Below are 16,120 nucleotides of genomic sequence, written 5' to 3' on the forward strand. Positions count from 1 at the left end.
GATGTGCAAGGGTACCGATTGAGGTGCCACACTATACGATGGTACTGATTGAGGTGTCATATGGATGGTGGATTGAGGGGTGGTGTGAAGATAAAGATCATGTGCCAATCATGTATTATAGTTTTATTAATCATTTATAGCCTATCATGTGGGGCTAGATTTTATGTGCGAGTGTGCACAAGATTATTTTATGCACGAATGTGCACAAGATTATTTTATGTGCGAATGTGCATAAGATAATTTTATGTGTGTGTGTGCACAAGTAGTTATGTGTATAGGCCCATTAGTATTTATCATTGGGAAAAGGTTTTGCTATGTGTAAACCTTAGAAACTTTTGACAAGGTTATTTATATGTAAATCAAAAGCCCAAAAGTGGAAAAGGTGCTATTATTAGCTCCAAGGGCTAAAAATATGAATGTGACATAAATACTACGTGAAGTATTTTTCAAGCGTTATGTTCACCTTCTCTATGCTTGTATTATTTTTCTCTATTCAATTTAATTGTTATTATGAGAATATGGTTTAAATTTATACTTGGAGAAATATTCCCACCAACTCCCATTTGGGATACAAATATTGGTAAATGGGCACATCCCTTACCTCCTTTAGCTTTATTTTGTCTAGAAGCATAGTACTTAGCTCATCTAAGGTCATATCCTTAATCGTCTCTCCGAGATTATCATGCTTGTTTAGCTTGTTGACACATACAATGGAACTGAGGAAATTCGAGCATGTTGTCCTCAAAGTTGATGGCTAATTGATAATAATCATTAGGAGAGATTGGCTTAAAATAGTCATGCATCCTTATGTCTCTTACTCCCCTAGGCGGAAGCAAGGAAACAATTACTCATATGTTAACCTTTCTCTAGATTTATTTCTTCAATTCAAGTTTTTCACACGTGAGATATAATTGCTTATAGCTTTGTACTCTTCTCGCTTAATGTTGTATAGTTGAGCCACAGGGCTCCACTATTCTTCGCTTCTTCATGAAAAACTTAGTATGAACACATTCTTAAGCCATGTAAAGTCAGTCCTATCACATCAAGCTTAAGCGATCAATGCCATTGGTGTTCTTTCCCATTGATTCAAATATCTTAAGGTGTTGTATAGCATCACCCCATCACCTGAGAATTTTTTCATCAGTTTCACCACATGCATGGGATTGATTGGTGTTTAAAGATCTAGGCCCATTTTCTCTTGTTCAAGCTTCTCAATTTGGGCTTGTGCTTCCCTCAATATTTCTTCAATTTCAAGCTCACTAGAAGTAGGAAAATAAAATTTACCCTTCCTTTGGGCACTTATAGAGTACCTTCTCATTCTAGGAGTAAGTTGTACTACAGGTTGAGGATTGCTCTCCCCTGGTATAACCATTTCTTTACCGATTATTTCCCTCTTCTCTCGAGTCTTATAGTGTCTATTTCCCTATCTAAGCTCACCAACTATCTCTTGCCAGCTTGTGGAACTTCCCTCTTAGGCTCATAGGTGTATCCTAGGATTCCTCGAGCTAAGTCCATGAATCCACCAAATAGTGTTGGGAGAAGAAGTGCCCTTCTCCCCTGCCACTTCCTCATTAATTGGGTTTTCTCATTCACTACTTAATGGAGGTCTTGACCAGCCTCGGTTCGATTTAAATGGTGAGCTTCCGGTACGATGGATGAGGGACCAAGGAAGCGGCCTATGAGTGAAGTGCTAGGTGACCTATGAAGGATCCTAGAGGGTGCTGACCATACAGTGCTCGGGCTCTGGGTCGTCGAAGATACCCAAACGTGCGTCGTGGAAGATATTGGAACAAGGAGTAAGAGTTGTTTTCTAAAACCGAGTATGGATCTGGTTGATTGACCTTTGCTGGTCCTCAACTGATGAGTCCATAGCTCTCCTATATGGATCTGTTGGTTGATCTTACTGATCTTCAAGGAGGATTCCATCTTGATTTTTATAAGTGATTATCTGCCTACTATGAGCTAGGAACTATCGAAAAGGCCCCTTAGTGAACAGGTGATGAGCGTTCTGGTTGCCAATAATGCCATAGATACTCCGATGAAGGAATGATTGGAAATTAAGATTCAACCAGATACTTGGAAGGTTATGATCAAAATCATTATGATATCATTAAATGATTGAATTAAATACATTATGATATCATTAAATGATTGAATTAAATACATTCAAATCTAGGAAAAAGGCAATTTCAAATTGGGTGTGTAAGTGGTGTGACTAGAGTTAAAATTGCTTGAAAATCCGGCTAGGGGGCCTGGGAACTCTTTTCCTTGGTACCCGGGACAAAACCTAACAAAATTCCTAATTGGATCCCATCACTACAGTGGTTGGGCGGTTGGCTAACCCATTGGACTGAGGCTAGACTGATGGATCTGTAAATCGAGACTCAATTTCTATTTAGTTCGATAGATGAAGTAAATCCCGGACAAAAATTATTCTATGGAAAACTTATCAACGGCTGTGCCTCTCAATGAGGAAAAAAGTGTTGGTCTCTATGATCCAAGTACAGTCTTTTTCCTTGATCTGACTATGGGACTTATGGGTTTGGTCAAATGAGCTCAGTTAGTTAAGGTTTTTGACTACGTTAGGAAAAAGTTATCCTGGTGGAATCGCCCGTGCTTTTCGGGCAAAGGAAGTTTTTTCGGGTTCGGTTTTGGAAAAACCGATGAAGTAGTCTCTTGTCTGAATATCTGTGGGCAAGGCCCCGAGTGTGGGACCCTGCCTTGCACAAGAAGTGCTACTTCCGTTGCTAGCACCCGTGAAATTGTTGCACGGTGGGGACAGGGATCTGACAATTGGTATCAGAGCTATTTGGCTAATGAGGATCAACCGAGAAGCCAAATATATCAAAAATTTATCAAGAAGCACTAAAAGGTTGTAATTGTGTGATAAAATTCATACAATTTGATATTCAAACTGAAATTCGTAAATTGGTAATTGGGTCTTCAGATGGAAGTATCGCAATTGTATGGAATCCCTGACTTGCTTGAGGCCTAGACATGATGGTATTTACCTTATAGTTCCAAGAACCATGACTACCCGTATATACCGAGAATATAACTGCAGCTCTTTACTGGCAATATATACGAGTAAATGTAAGACTTGAAATTATAAGCATTAATGCTATCCAGTTGATGAATTTGAATGTGGTTGATATGATTTTAATTCTGGTTGAGAACTGATGAGTTGATTTGGATTCTGATTGAAAAATAATGATCCCTGAAATTTGGTTGAAATGTAATAAGCTGAGCAAAACCGCAATGAGGATGAATGGGACGAGTCCCTGTGATGATGTTCTTAACTGGAATGACGTTAATGACCTCAGCAAATCACTATGAGATTAGTGGATTGTGCTAGCAGATTACTACTATTAACTTTTGATCAGTGGATCAAGTTAAGGGTTGATAAATTAAAAATCTAAATTAAAAAAAAATCCCCTATGGAGGACTGTTCAGATGGAAAAAATTCAGTCCAATGGACCATTATTGTGTTAAAGATATGAATGAGATATTCTGAATGAATTCTTAACTGATAATGCGTTCTATATGAGTATCTTTATCCCTTGAGTATGTGGGGAGCTGACCTATTTAGAGAACCCCGGAATCAGTTGAATCGAAAATCAGATTGAATCCTAAATAAAGAGACTCAACAAGAATTTTCGTATTGATAGGAGGAACATGGATTGAGGTCGTCATGGTAGAAATGTTAACTTCCTACTCGTCGATGAAGAAGAGCTCGACCTAGATGTTCGTAAAACTCTTCATAGTTCGTAGCTTGGACCTTTCAAGTGTGAAGGGGAAAACTTGGGCGAGGCTGTGGAGAAGTGGATCGAATCAATGGAACAATACCTCGATGTCACTGGGTACAATGACAAGAGCAAAATGGCTCTTGCAAGGCTGAAGATAGTGGAGTCAGCTGGAGTGGCATGGAGAAACCACTGTGAGACAAACCGTCTCGACCAAAATACCCAAACCTCGATCGATCTCAAGGCTTACCTCAGAAAGAGGTTTTGTTTCCCAGGCTTTCTTGAAACTAAGCGGAATGAGTTCGGGAAATCAGGGATCAAGATTCTAGACTCCAGTCCCTTTCTTCTTCGAGAGTAATCACGATTCTATTGCCAAAATCAAGGAAATCCCAGAGGTAGACCCTCTATCCAACCCGCAGTTTCAATCCAAAGTAATGCAAGACCTTCGTCTCAGAATAGGGAAAGTCAAAGAGAGTTGTTCCCAAATCGGCCGTCCACTTCCAAGGCAGTAACACTGGAAGTGATTGAAGAAGAAGAAGAAGATGAATGAGATCATACTCCACCTGCGAGATGAGGACATCTCACGTTTTTTAAGTGGGGTAGAATGTAAGATTCCTCCCCAGCCTCTCACGATATCCAGTATCTTCCCCTGTAGTCAAATCCCTCTTTAGAAATATAAAAGATCTTGTTTCTACCAGTTTCGGCCTAGAGAGAGAAAATCTTCTAGAGAGTGGTAATTCAGTTTTTAAATATTTTTGGATGGAAAAATATCTCTTCTTATTTAAATAAGCTCCCCCGAAACAGAAGATCAAAAAGATTTTCAGAAGGTGCATTAGAAATCAAGTATAATCTGTTCAAGAGGCCTTATCCCGAGGGTCAAGATTTTTTTAAAATTTTAAATTAAGGTTCCTATGGGCCAATAAGATCAATCCATGTGTGGGGAGGAGATAAATCTAATTTGTAAAAGAAAAATACCCAAAAATGAGTAATTGCTCACATAAGATGAAGAGTTGACTATGTACAAGGGTTATTAGTAAAAAACTATGAGTAAGCATGAATGGAGATGGAGAGCTTTGGGAGAGCACATGAGAAGGAGCTATGGAGCAAGCTCTCTCTATGAGCCTCTCAACCAAATGACCAAAGAGTCCTCACTCTCTCAAATGGGCCACCTTTTATACAAAAATTCTAGAACTCCCAAAAGTTCCCATGTGGGATTATTGTCAAGCCCTCTCCCACATTCATCTACAAAGTGGAACTCTTTACAAGAGCCCTAAGTATCTTTTTTGTTGCATCCTTGTATTGATCTCCATTCGTCATGCAACACTCCCCCCTTCCTATTTTGTGCACGTCCTCGAGCGCGGTAGTAGCCAGAGCTGCAACAAAAAAGCAATGGATACAAGTAAAGTCTTTTATTGAAAAAGAAAAGAAAAGAAAAGAAAAACCAGCAATGATAATTTCACACGTGAGCATTCAAGTGCAAGGCTGATTAAAGTTTTAATGAGTACTAAAATAGGTGAGTAAAGTCTAGTCAAAGTGAGACTTAAGTGGTAGATAGTGCTATGCAAAGGCAAGTGTGCTTTGTACACCGCCGGTTATGACCGCCGCAGTCTCAATGTCCTACAAGTATGTAAGTTATTCCTAAGTGGCAAACCTACTCCTAAATATGAGCAAAGGTGATTGGAACTCTTTTTTTTTTTTTCTTTTTTGATGTGTGTGTAGAAGGTGATAAAGATTAAGGTTCTATCCCAAAGAGACCCAAGCAATGGCCAAGAGACCTCCGCCAAGAGAATCTAAAGACCGCTAAGTATCTCAAAGGCGATAGACCCTTTTTCTTTCTTTTATGACCTAAGGAGTACCCCATGAAGATGAGGGCATCGGTCTCGAGGGCCCATAGTGTACCCCAGAGTCCTACCAACATCTATCAAGGCGATAGATTCCTCAAAGGTCTTTTTCTGAAGCTTTTAGACATCAGTGTTTACCCCATGGAAACCAAGGCATCGGCCCCAAGGTGCTGAGACAACCCTAGGTCTTACCAAGCATTCCACATGGCTGTAGACACATCATGTCTCAATTCACTTTATATATATATTTTCAGGGTATAATTTTTATAAATTTTTATTACTCCTAGCACCTAGCTCATATCTAAGAGGTAGTCACCACTAGGGATAACTAATATACCTTGAAAGCATAAGAACTTGGCATATTCCATTGGTATATATCCTACACTGTCTTTAGATAGAAATATCTTTTACTAAGTCTTCTAAGAGTCTAGAATTCACTCACCATATTTTAAGAACTAATCAAAAACTTAAAGCAGCCAACATTGTGTGAACATGCAAACCATATATTCGAAAGATAAGAGCACATAAAGAAATAAAGATTAAGATTTGAATACACCTGTTGTAGTGCCCTGTTGATGTTGTTCGTTTGCATTGATGAATTGCTGTTTTTGTGCAGATTGCTCCTCCTTGATCTTTGTAGGCATAGCATGTCTCCCCCCTTCCTAATGTGTGCACGGTAGGTGGACTATTGGGGCGTTTTTGATGCTCTTGTTTTAGAGAAGATCTCTGCAAAATTTTTATTAACAAACAAGAAAAGAAAAGAAAAGAATAAAATTTGCTATTGGTGCCAATCACCGAATATAGCCAAGGGGAAAAACCGAGTGGGAGAAAAGTGCCCTGGCTTGTCGATCTTATTGTTGAGTCACTGAGCTTACCCTTGCCCTGGTGGTGGAAATTATCTCAAAAAGAACATAATCCTCTAAAGGCATAAGGAACCACACTATGCAAACATTGATTTACCAAAGAGCTTCAATTGTAGACTTGTTAATGCCTTATCTTTGGTTTTAGGCAAATGAGACTCCTTTGAAGTTGGATTTATCTTAGGTACACTAGTTGATGATGGAATTGTGTAATATGGAGAATTTGGGACAACTGGTGTTTCAATACATGTTTTAGGAAGATCAACACAAGTAGATTTGTAGGTGCTATCAGAGCCACCTATCCTATCTTTAAGAGTTTGTGTTGATTTCTTTTGCACCCACTGATATGGAAAATCAAGAGTGGCTTTTGGAATCTTTCTGAAACACTCTTTTACCCCTAGCAAAGCATGGCATTTTGGAAGCCAAATTGCTGTTACACCCTCATAATAGCCTTGTGCTTTGAGCACATGTTTTGGGACCCAACGAGTAACAATCCGAGGTTTAGGCTTGGAAATGATGTGCTTTTTAGGAGGTTTGGCAACTGGACTAGATAGTACAAGTTTGTACGCATCTTTGGGTAGCCACATTGATAATTCCTTCTTGCCCGGCCTTCTTTGAGCAGCAACTAGAGTAGTTGGAACATGCCAGCCATGGCCCTCACTTGAGTACTCATCAATTATCCACATCATTTGTTTTGGAGCTTCAAGAGAAGATTTTGATTGTGGGTTGGGTAAGGTAGAAACATTACCCCTTTGACACGATAAAGCTCGTGGAGTAGCCGAGACTTTCTTAACATGCAATGCTGTTGTGGATGCATTCCTATAGTACAAATCATCTAGAAGGTCACGTGGTTGTACCATTCGTATAGGAATAATGTCATATCCATCTGAGTCACAAAATTGAATTGGCTTCGGTAAAGCACATGTCGATAATGTTGCAAGGACATGACTCCATTCTAGTGGATCAATTAAATGCTTAGGGAAGGGTTGTGGAATGTATGCCTCGTCTGATACACTTCGATTACCCTTAAGTCTCTCAGTGTTGAAATCCCTACATGAGGCTCCACACATCCACAGATCTTCTCGCCCGTCTGACAATGTAACTCTTGAGCCCTCAGATGAAGCAGAATCAAACTCATCTATTGGAGACCTTGTTACATCACGATATGAGTGATTCCTTAGGTTGACCCTTGTGATGACAGAATCATGTCGGAGATACAAATAATTGTATCCCCAATCTTGAATCATTTTAAATTGTCGCATGAATGGTCTACCCAATATCACTTCATAGTTTGGATGTTTTCCAAAATCCACTACTGCAAAGGTGTGCTCATATTCAATCCCACATGTGGTGACCAATATGTTCTCAAGCAACCCAAGGGGATGTTCTAAGCTTCCATCTGCTAGCTGCAAGCGCATCCTGGTACTCCTAATAGCTGGTTTGCCCCATTTTTCCCAAATGGACCTTGTCACAATGCCCACTCCTGCACCACTATCAAGTATTGCAGTTGAAGATACTTTTCGCACTTCTAATGGGAGGGTAGCATTTCCCCGATCGTCCTCACAAAATTTTCCTACTTTGTTGATAGGAACTGGCATAACATGCTTTGTCTCGGGGTGTATAGTACACTCATGGTGACCCTTTTGTAGCAATACCTGCTCTGACAAACATGTGGCAATATCATTCCACAACTCAGGTCGAATTTTTATCAAATCAAGCAAAGGTAAGGTACAAGCCACTGGTGCTGACAAAATAGCTTGCACCATACTTATATCTTTCTCCTTTGTCAATCTTTTATGCATGGAGGGTATCCTCAAGGTTTGAGAACAGTTCTCATATTCTCCCAGATATGATGGTAAGATTTTCATTGTATGCTTACTTCTAGGGGAAACAATTGTTTGAACTTCCTCCTGGATGCTTGGGTGTCTAAATTTGTTTTCCGTGCCCCTGGTAAAATCCACCTCAGAGAATGGAGGCGAACTAATAGAAGACATGTTCTCATGAACTTTCTCATGAACTGCGGCCCACATCTCATTTGCCATGTCCTCATTAGCATCAATAACTTCATCATTGCATGGGAAGACAAGGCTAGGTGGTGGCAGATTACCCCCTTTCAATTGGGTGTCAATTGGTGCAGACCTTTCGCTATGAGCTTGTGAAATGAGCTCACTTTTCATTTCCCGACTTGATGACACTTCTGGTATGGTTTCTAATGTTGGCTTAAGAGAGGTTGGGCCCCGAGGAATAGGTGGTGGTGGTCCCTCAAGTATTGACTGAGCTTCCCTAATGAGTTGCTGATGTACAGCTAGATTGATCTTCTCCTCACGAGGGTTTGGGTATTCTTGAAGCTTCTTGGGTAGCTCAGATAAAGCTGCAATGCGACTTCTATGAGCATCAATGATGGCCTCTAGAGTCTCATTCACTTTATCCACAAAAACAGAACCCCCAGAACTATCCTCAGTCGTACTAGCCTCATTTTGTTTAACACTAGGCCCAGGTTGAGGTTGATGTTCCTCATGTACTTCTTGGGATGTAAAAGTTTTATCCCTCATGTTTTGTTTAGAGGCTTCTTGAGAACTAGTGGATGTACTTTTAGTTTGCTTGTTTCGGTTCTTCTTCCTCCGAGTGGTTTTTTTTCTATTGGACTGTAGGGTCTTGTCCACTAGATTTGTTTTTGCATCCCTAGTTCGAGGTGTCTCATCAGTCTGTATTTCGGCATTTCATGTCTGTGATCTAGTCATGACTCTAAGTGGCACGACATCCTCATTCTCAGATGAAGGTGGTGATGGAACTGCCCCTACAAGGTTGAGTGAGACCTTTGGTTGAGAGGTGCCTTCCTCATGTGGTTTCAGCAGACAGTCTTTTGGGAAGTGTTCTACACAACACCCTAGACAATATCTTTCAATTGGTGGAAACTGTTGTACTGTTGTATTGGACCGAGATGCTTGCCTTGAGCAATGTGGACAATCACGAGCCCAATGGGGTTCTCTGCACTCATAACAGGGGCCCATTGGTTTGGCCTCTACTTTCCTTGGCTGCCATTGACCTGAGGGGCCTGGAGTCCTAGGTTGGTAGCCGCCTAGCAACATTAAAGAGTTTTGTTCCCCTGGTTGAACGTCCAGTGCTGGGCGGCTTGGGTATGCGGGACTTTCAAAGATATTTTCTTTGGATGAATATGATACATATTCTTCCTCCACATAGCCTGGGTTTACCAATTCTCTACACATATTTGAATTGTCGTAGTCGACAACCCTCACAGGAGCAGTCCCTCGAGCAGGAGGTTGAGCACCAAGAACAGGTCGTGCTTGCTCTTGTGCCATAGGTGGCTTACGTTCAAAATTAGTATACTGTTGATACATTTGTGGAGCCACTCCACTCCTTGGCTGCTCACGTTCTTGTCTCATTCTTGCAATGCGAGTACATTCCTGTGTGGTATGGGTAAAGTTCCAAGCACAGGCTTGGCACCACTTTTTTGTGGGTTGGTTTGTGACTAGAGGAGAAAAGGTGTTACAATCCTCTGTTTTATGGTTACCGCCACATGCTCCACAAAGATGAGGACCTGTAGGAAGTACACTCCTCATTCTCTGCTGCTGTTGTTGTGGCTGCGTGGGTGGACGATAGGTCTGTCCCAATCTCCGTAGTACTAGGTTAGCTATCTGGTCTGGATTTACTAGCGCGCTAGACCCTGAACTTTGGTCATCTCCCCACTGATCTCTAGGTTTCACCTCTGGGCCAGAACCATCTTGGAATTTGAAGTTATCGGTGAAATCCATAGCATCATGGCAACATTCATTGAAATTTGTATGTTTCTTCGCATAGAGATGTGTATGCAGTGTCAAATTTTTGAGTCCTTTTAAGAAGAGAGAAATTAATCGACTTTGGGCGGGCTTCTCATCTTCTGGGCAACGATTAATGTACTGCTTCATTCTATTTACACAGTCTCTAACACTCTCATTCTCGCCTTGCTTGAAAGAGTAGATGTGTGCTACCGTGTCATGTTGAATTCCCATCAAGGAAAAAGCAGCAATGAATCTCTCTTCCAAAACTCGTAAAGAAGATTTGTCTGAAGCCTCTAATGCCTGAAACCAAGCCACGGCTTTTCCCTCAAGAGTGAGTCCAAATCCTTCAATTTGAGTATGCTTATCAGCCACTTGCTCAGCTCGAACTGCTTGTCTAAATGCTGCTACATGATCGTATGGATCTCCCGACCCTTCATACTTCTTTACCAGTTTCTGAAGAGTTGATGGCCTTACTTGTCTTGAATACTCATCATAGGGCCTACGGCCTCTTACTCTCAGTGGGAATTGTTCCTCTCTTTGGAAAGATGGTCCACATGTTTCCAAAATTGGTGTGGGTACCCTATTACCAGCCTCACCAAACCCCTCCAAAGATCTTGTCACCCGCATTTCAGGAGGTGCATTTATGGGAGGCCGAGTTGGCTCCCCTACCCTCCGATTGTTATAGTGAGAAAGATGTTGGTGTGGTGTGACCTGTGGTCGCACATTTGGTGTAGGACTATATCTTGGTGCTAGAGTTGGGCTACTAGCAGTGGTCCACTTGGATGTTGAGGGTCCCTCTCTAGTGAACTCTCGTAGGGGAGGAGCAACAGTTTCTCCAAGAAAGGTTGTCTCTCCTGGTTTGGCTGTATTTGTTGAGAACACTTCCATGAATAATGGATGTCCTTTCCACGTGAGTTCCCGAATCTCTTTCCAATCTAAGGTTCGGTATTCATTGGCCCATTTATCAATTATTCTGTTCATGTGTCCTGCAAGCTTCTCAACTACCACCACATGAGCTAGAGGAAGATCTAGCTGTGGCAATCTAGTTGTGGCATAATATCCCTCTAACGAGTCCTTATAGACCTCTTGAAGTGGGTCATCCTGTAAGACCTTTGTCACAGGAATTTGTCATACAAACTCCCATTGGCTTTCAGCCCCCTGATCCATTTTACACTTGCCTTTCCTATCCCTTTTCAAATTTAGATCTACAAGAAGTAAATCATCTATGGATGGTTTTGAGGACTGGGCATTGGAGGGTCCAGGCATGTCCGGCGGCTCGATGAGCCAATCATCTCTAGACTCCCTTGCTCTGGAAAGTTCTGATAAGTCTAAGAACTCGGTTCTAGAGAGCTCCCCTAATTTGTCTACCTTTTCTGGATGGTAGGTGACTTCGTAGCGAACACCATCTCCACCCATGTACATGTTACCCTGGTCATTGACTAGAGGTGCTCTATCAAGTTCTGAGAAATTGTCTGCGATCTTAACCAGATACCGTTGTTGTGGGTCCCTAAAGATCTCAGCTCCTTGAGCATTTGTGTAGACATATTGGAGTCTCACATTGAGTGTTAACCCCATGGTGTCGGCTTCAAATGGATTAAAGGATCTTGAGGGTGTCCTATTTGGGGCTACAGGATGACTATTTGTCAGCCCTAGATTGTCCATGGACAATGAACTAGTTGTTCTGGAGGAAAGGGTATCGGATTGGGATTCAGAAAGGGTTTCAGCAATATCTGCCAAATTGCCTACCGATTGGGTCCCACTTTCCTGCGTAGGTACTCTAGAAGGTGCCCTAGGCCCTATGGCAGAATCTACAAGATGTCCCGACCGCAAGTGCATAAGGTCAAATTTTTTTGGTTTTTTGTGTGTTTTTGTTTTGTTTTGTTTTTTGTTTTTTGTTTTTTTTAAATAAAATATATATATATATATGTATATATATATATATATGTATATATATATATATATATATATATATTTTTAACCTTCCTAATCACTAAATGCACTAAAAGGAGTATGTGCGGTGTAACTATCTATCCTATTTTTTTAAATGATTTTATGATTTTTATTTCTATTATTATTTTTTTTAAATTTACACAAAAATTATGAATCACACTAAAAAAGATACTAATTATGCACAAAGTTACAAAAACTAAAAAATGCAGAAAAATACTAATTATGCAAAAAATTAAAAAAAAATAAAGAATTACAAATTATACAAAAAAATAGACTCCTAAAAACACTTAAAAATTTATTTTTTTTATTTTTTTTAAAACTCTTATTTTGTTTTCTTTTGTTTTTTTTTGTTTACCCTTTTGTTGGTTTTTTTTAATTGTTTATTGGTTTGTTTTTTTTTTAACTAATAAATTTCGTGCCTAATTACAAAAAAAATATAAATCTACTAATTATGCACTTAATTACAAAAATAAAAATAAAAAATGCACGCTACTTTACTTATGCAAAAATTTAAATAATGAACAATGGATTCAAAAAAATAAAAATTGTTTTTTTTCCTTTTTTAAATTTAATTGTTTTTCCTCTCTTTTTTTATTCCCTTTTTTTTCTTCTTTTTTTTTTAAATTTCTTTTTCTAAATTTAATTGTTTTTTCTTTCTTTTCTTTTTTTTAATTCTCTTTTTCTCTTTTTTTTTAAATTTTTTTTATTTTTTATATTTATTATTATTATTTTTTATTTAAGAATACAAAAAAAAACATGAAAAAATTAATAAAAATAAAAGAAATAGAAAATACACCAACCTTATCTTCCGCCTCCCGGCTCGTCGCCCGGATTTCTCGCTGCCGCACCCACGCGCTCGTCTTCAATGCTTCTTCGCCAGCTCCTTCTTCTCCACGCCTGCTGAGGGTGCGCCTTCAATGCTTCCCTCGCATTCAAATGCTGGTTTCGCCTCCTTCACAGCTAGCTGTCGCCTTCTCTCTGGCCTTCTTGTGGCCGCTCTACAGCAGCACAGCCGTCGCTTCCTCCTCGCCTCCTTGCCCGCTGTTGCTGCTGCGCCACCACTGGCCACGTTTGCTTCGCCTTCTTCCGAGCTGCAACCTCTCGCCGGCTTAGCAGCTCTCCACACCACCGCCTTCTCTGCCCTTCTTCTTCGCCGGCCTCGGTCGCCTCCACAACTGCAACCTCTCCACGCCAACGGCCGCCCTTCTCTTTCGGCCGCTCTACACAGTCTCCACGCCGGCCACCTCTTTGCTCGCTTTTCTTGCAGCTACCTCTCGCCGGCAGCTCTTCCTTTTTTTTTCCCCCCTTCTGCGCTCGCTTTACCTCCACGCTAACCTTCGCCACCTTTTCTGCGCCTTCTCCTTCCAGCTACAGCCACCTTCACCTCCACATTCAGCCGGCCGCCCGCACTGCAAGGTATAAGCCGGCCACCCACAGCTACAGCGCTTCTGCGAATAAATATATATTTATATATATATATTTTTATTTCTTTGCTGCTGTTGCACAGTGTAAATATATATATATATTTTAAAAAGTCGCCTCCAATGTTCTACCTCCCACAAGCCTTCGCTATAAGCCGGCTACCCAACCGCCTACAGGGTATATATATATGTATAAATAGATATATATATATATATATATATATATATATATCTATTTATTTTTCTTTGCTGCGCCTCTAAAGACACACCTCTTACAGTCCCTACGTCGAAAAACACAAGAAAAACAGAAATCACTTGAACCTACTTAATGGCGGGATTACTCTACCGCAACGGGGTTTTAATTAATTTTGTTTTTTTGCTTCTAATAAAAAAACCGAAAACACACAAGGCGCCCTTGAGATCACACACTCAATGCCCTTGCAAACTCTACTCTAATCTACCCTAATCCACGATTTTGCAATCAATGGAGCACTTAGTAAGAAGTAATGGTTAACACTCTTCACTAACTTAGGTGTGCGTTCCCCGGCAGCGGCGCCATTGTTTGGGACATCATAGCATAGCGGAGGCTACACTCCAACCCACACACTTGTCAATCCGTGAATGCAACCCGGTTAGCGCATAGAGGCTATCCCGAATGGGAGAAGATGAGTTAACCACATACTAATGACTTCTAGTCCTACTCAATCCTTCTTCAACAATCAAGCAATCAATCTAACACAATCAACACATCAATCTAACATAATCAAAGCATCAAGATTAGGCTACACTTAAGCACAAAAATGCAACTTATGCAAAGAACCTAACATGCAAAGAGCTATCACACAAGCCTCAACTACACATCATTTCATGCATAAGCTTCATCACATGCACAACTCACAAATCAAAACATCATTAAGAAATCTAGATTAGCAAGTGTGTAGACCAAAACCTCATATCATTGAAAATGTAGAGAATAGAGAGTACAAGATTGAAGCATGAATGGAGATGGAGAGCTTTGGGAGAGCACATGAGAAGGAGCTATGGAGCAAGCTCTCTCTATGAGCCTCTCAACCAAATGACCAAAGAGTCCTCACTCTCTCAAATGGGCCACCTTTTATACAAAAATTCTAGAACTCCCAAAAGTTCCCATGTGAGATTATTGTCAAGCCCTCTCCCACATTCATCTACAAAGTGGAACTCTTTACAAGAGCCCTAAGTATCTTTTTTGTTGCATCCTTGTATTGATCTCCATTCGTCATGCAACAGCATCGGTGAGGGATTTCAAGTGCAATTATCTCTTTCTCTGCAATTCTTTCTTTGTTCAATTGGCATTGTGTTGTTTCCACATGAAGCTATGAGGGATTGAAGATGTCAAGAAGCTTAAGTGTATTCCCAAATAGCCTCTTCTACGACATTAGCTTCGTACGTGGATAATCATGGCATGCAACTATAAGTGCCGATTGTAAGTGGATTCATATATACCTTCAAGTTTATGATTCACAACACACACACTTGTACTTACAATTTAATTCTTAGTAATCAAGTGATGTGTGAGGGTACCTCAAAAATTGGAGGAGAAGCCGGGGGGGGAGCATGTCTTGAATTGTAAGATTCCTCCCTCCAGCTTTGGAGATGTAAAGATGTAAGAACCTCCCATTCAGTTTTTGTAATCATCCCTTATTTCTAAATACAAGAAAATATTATTTTCCCTTGTTTTTAGCCTAGAGAGAGATAATATGAAATTGAGATATTTTTAGATACAAAGTTTCTCCTAATATCTAAGATGAATTCCCCTGAAACAGAAGTTCAAAAATAATTTTGCAATGTGCATTAGAAATTAATTGAATATGTTTGTAAGAGACCTTAGCCTAAGGGTCCACATTTTCAATTTTTTTAAATTAAGGTCCAAATACGTTTCCTAAGGGCCAATAGGATTAATCCAAGTGTTGGGATGACAAAAATACAAAGAATAAAAGAAAATCCCCCAAAAATGAGTAAATGCTCACATAAGATAAAGAGTGGACCAAGTACTAGGCTTGTTAGTTAAAATTTAAGGTTTATTAGTAAAAAAAATCAAGTTTTGACACCTCAGTAAGGAGAAAAAGGGATTATGAAGGAGGCACCTTTATATCATCTCATTACCTTGCATTTTTAATTCAAAACAATGAGATATTTTTTGTCTCCTCTCTCCTCCTGTAAACTGGATCAAAAAGTGAGCTAAACTGGTCCAAAACTTGCCCAAATGGATCAAACTGAAGCTGGAAGCCTCTAGATCATAGTTGGACTTGGTTAGTGGCCTCCCTCACCTATAAATAGACCCTCATTCCTTTGTATTTTCATCTTTGAGTAATTACATGCTAGTATTATCTTCATTTTAGTGTAATTCTATTATCCCTCTATTTTGCCTCTGCTTTTGGAAGCTTTGGAGCTTCACAATTCTCCATCCTATCTTGGAAATTACCCTACCCAACTTGGTGGCCAAAGCTTGCTTTGTGGGATTCACTTCTTTCTTTAAAGAATCAAGCC

The sequence above is a fragment of the Cibotium barometz genome, chromosome 44 (assembly GCF_041138505.1).
Source record: "Cibotium barometz isolate CiBa-2024 chromosome 44, ASM4113850v1, whole genome shotgun sequence".
NCBI lineage: Eukaryota > Viridiplantae > Streptophyta > Polypodiopsida > Cyatheales > Cibotiaceae > Cibotium > Cibotium barometz.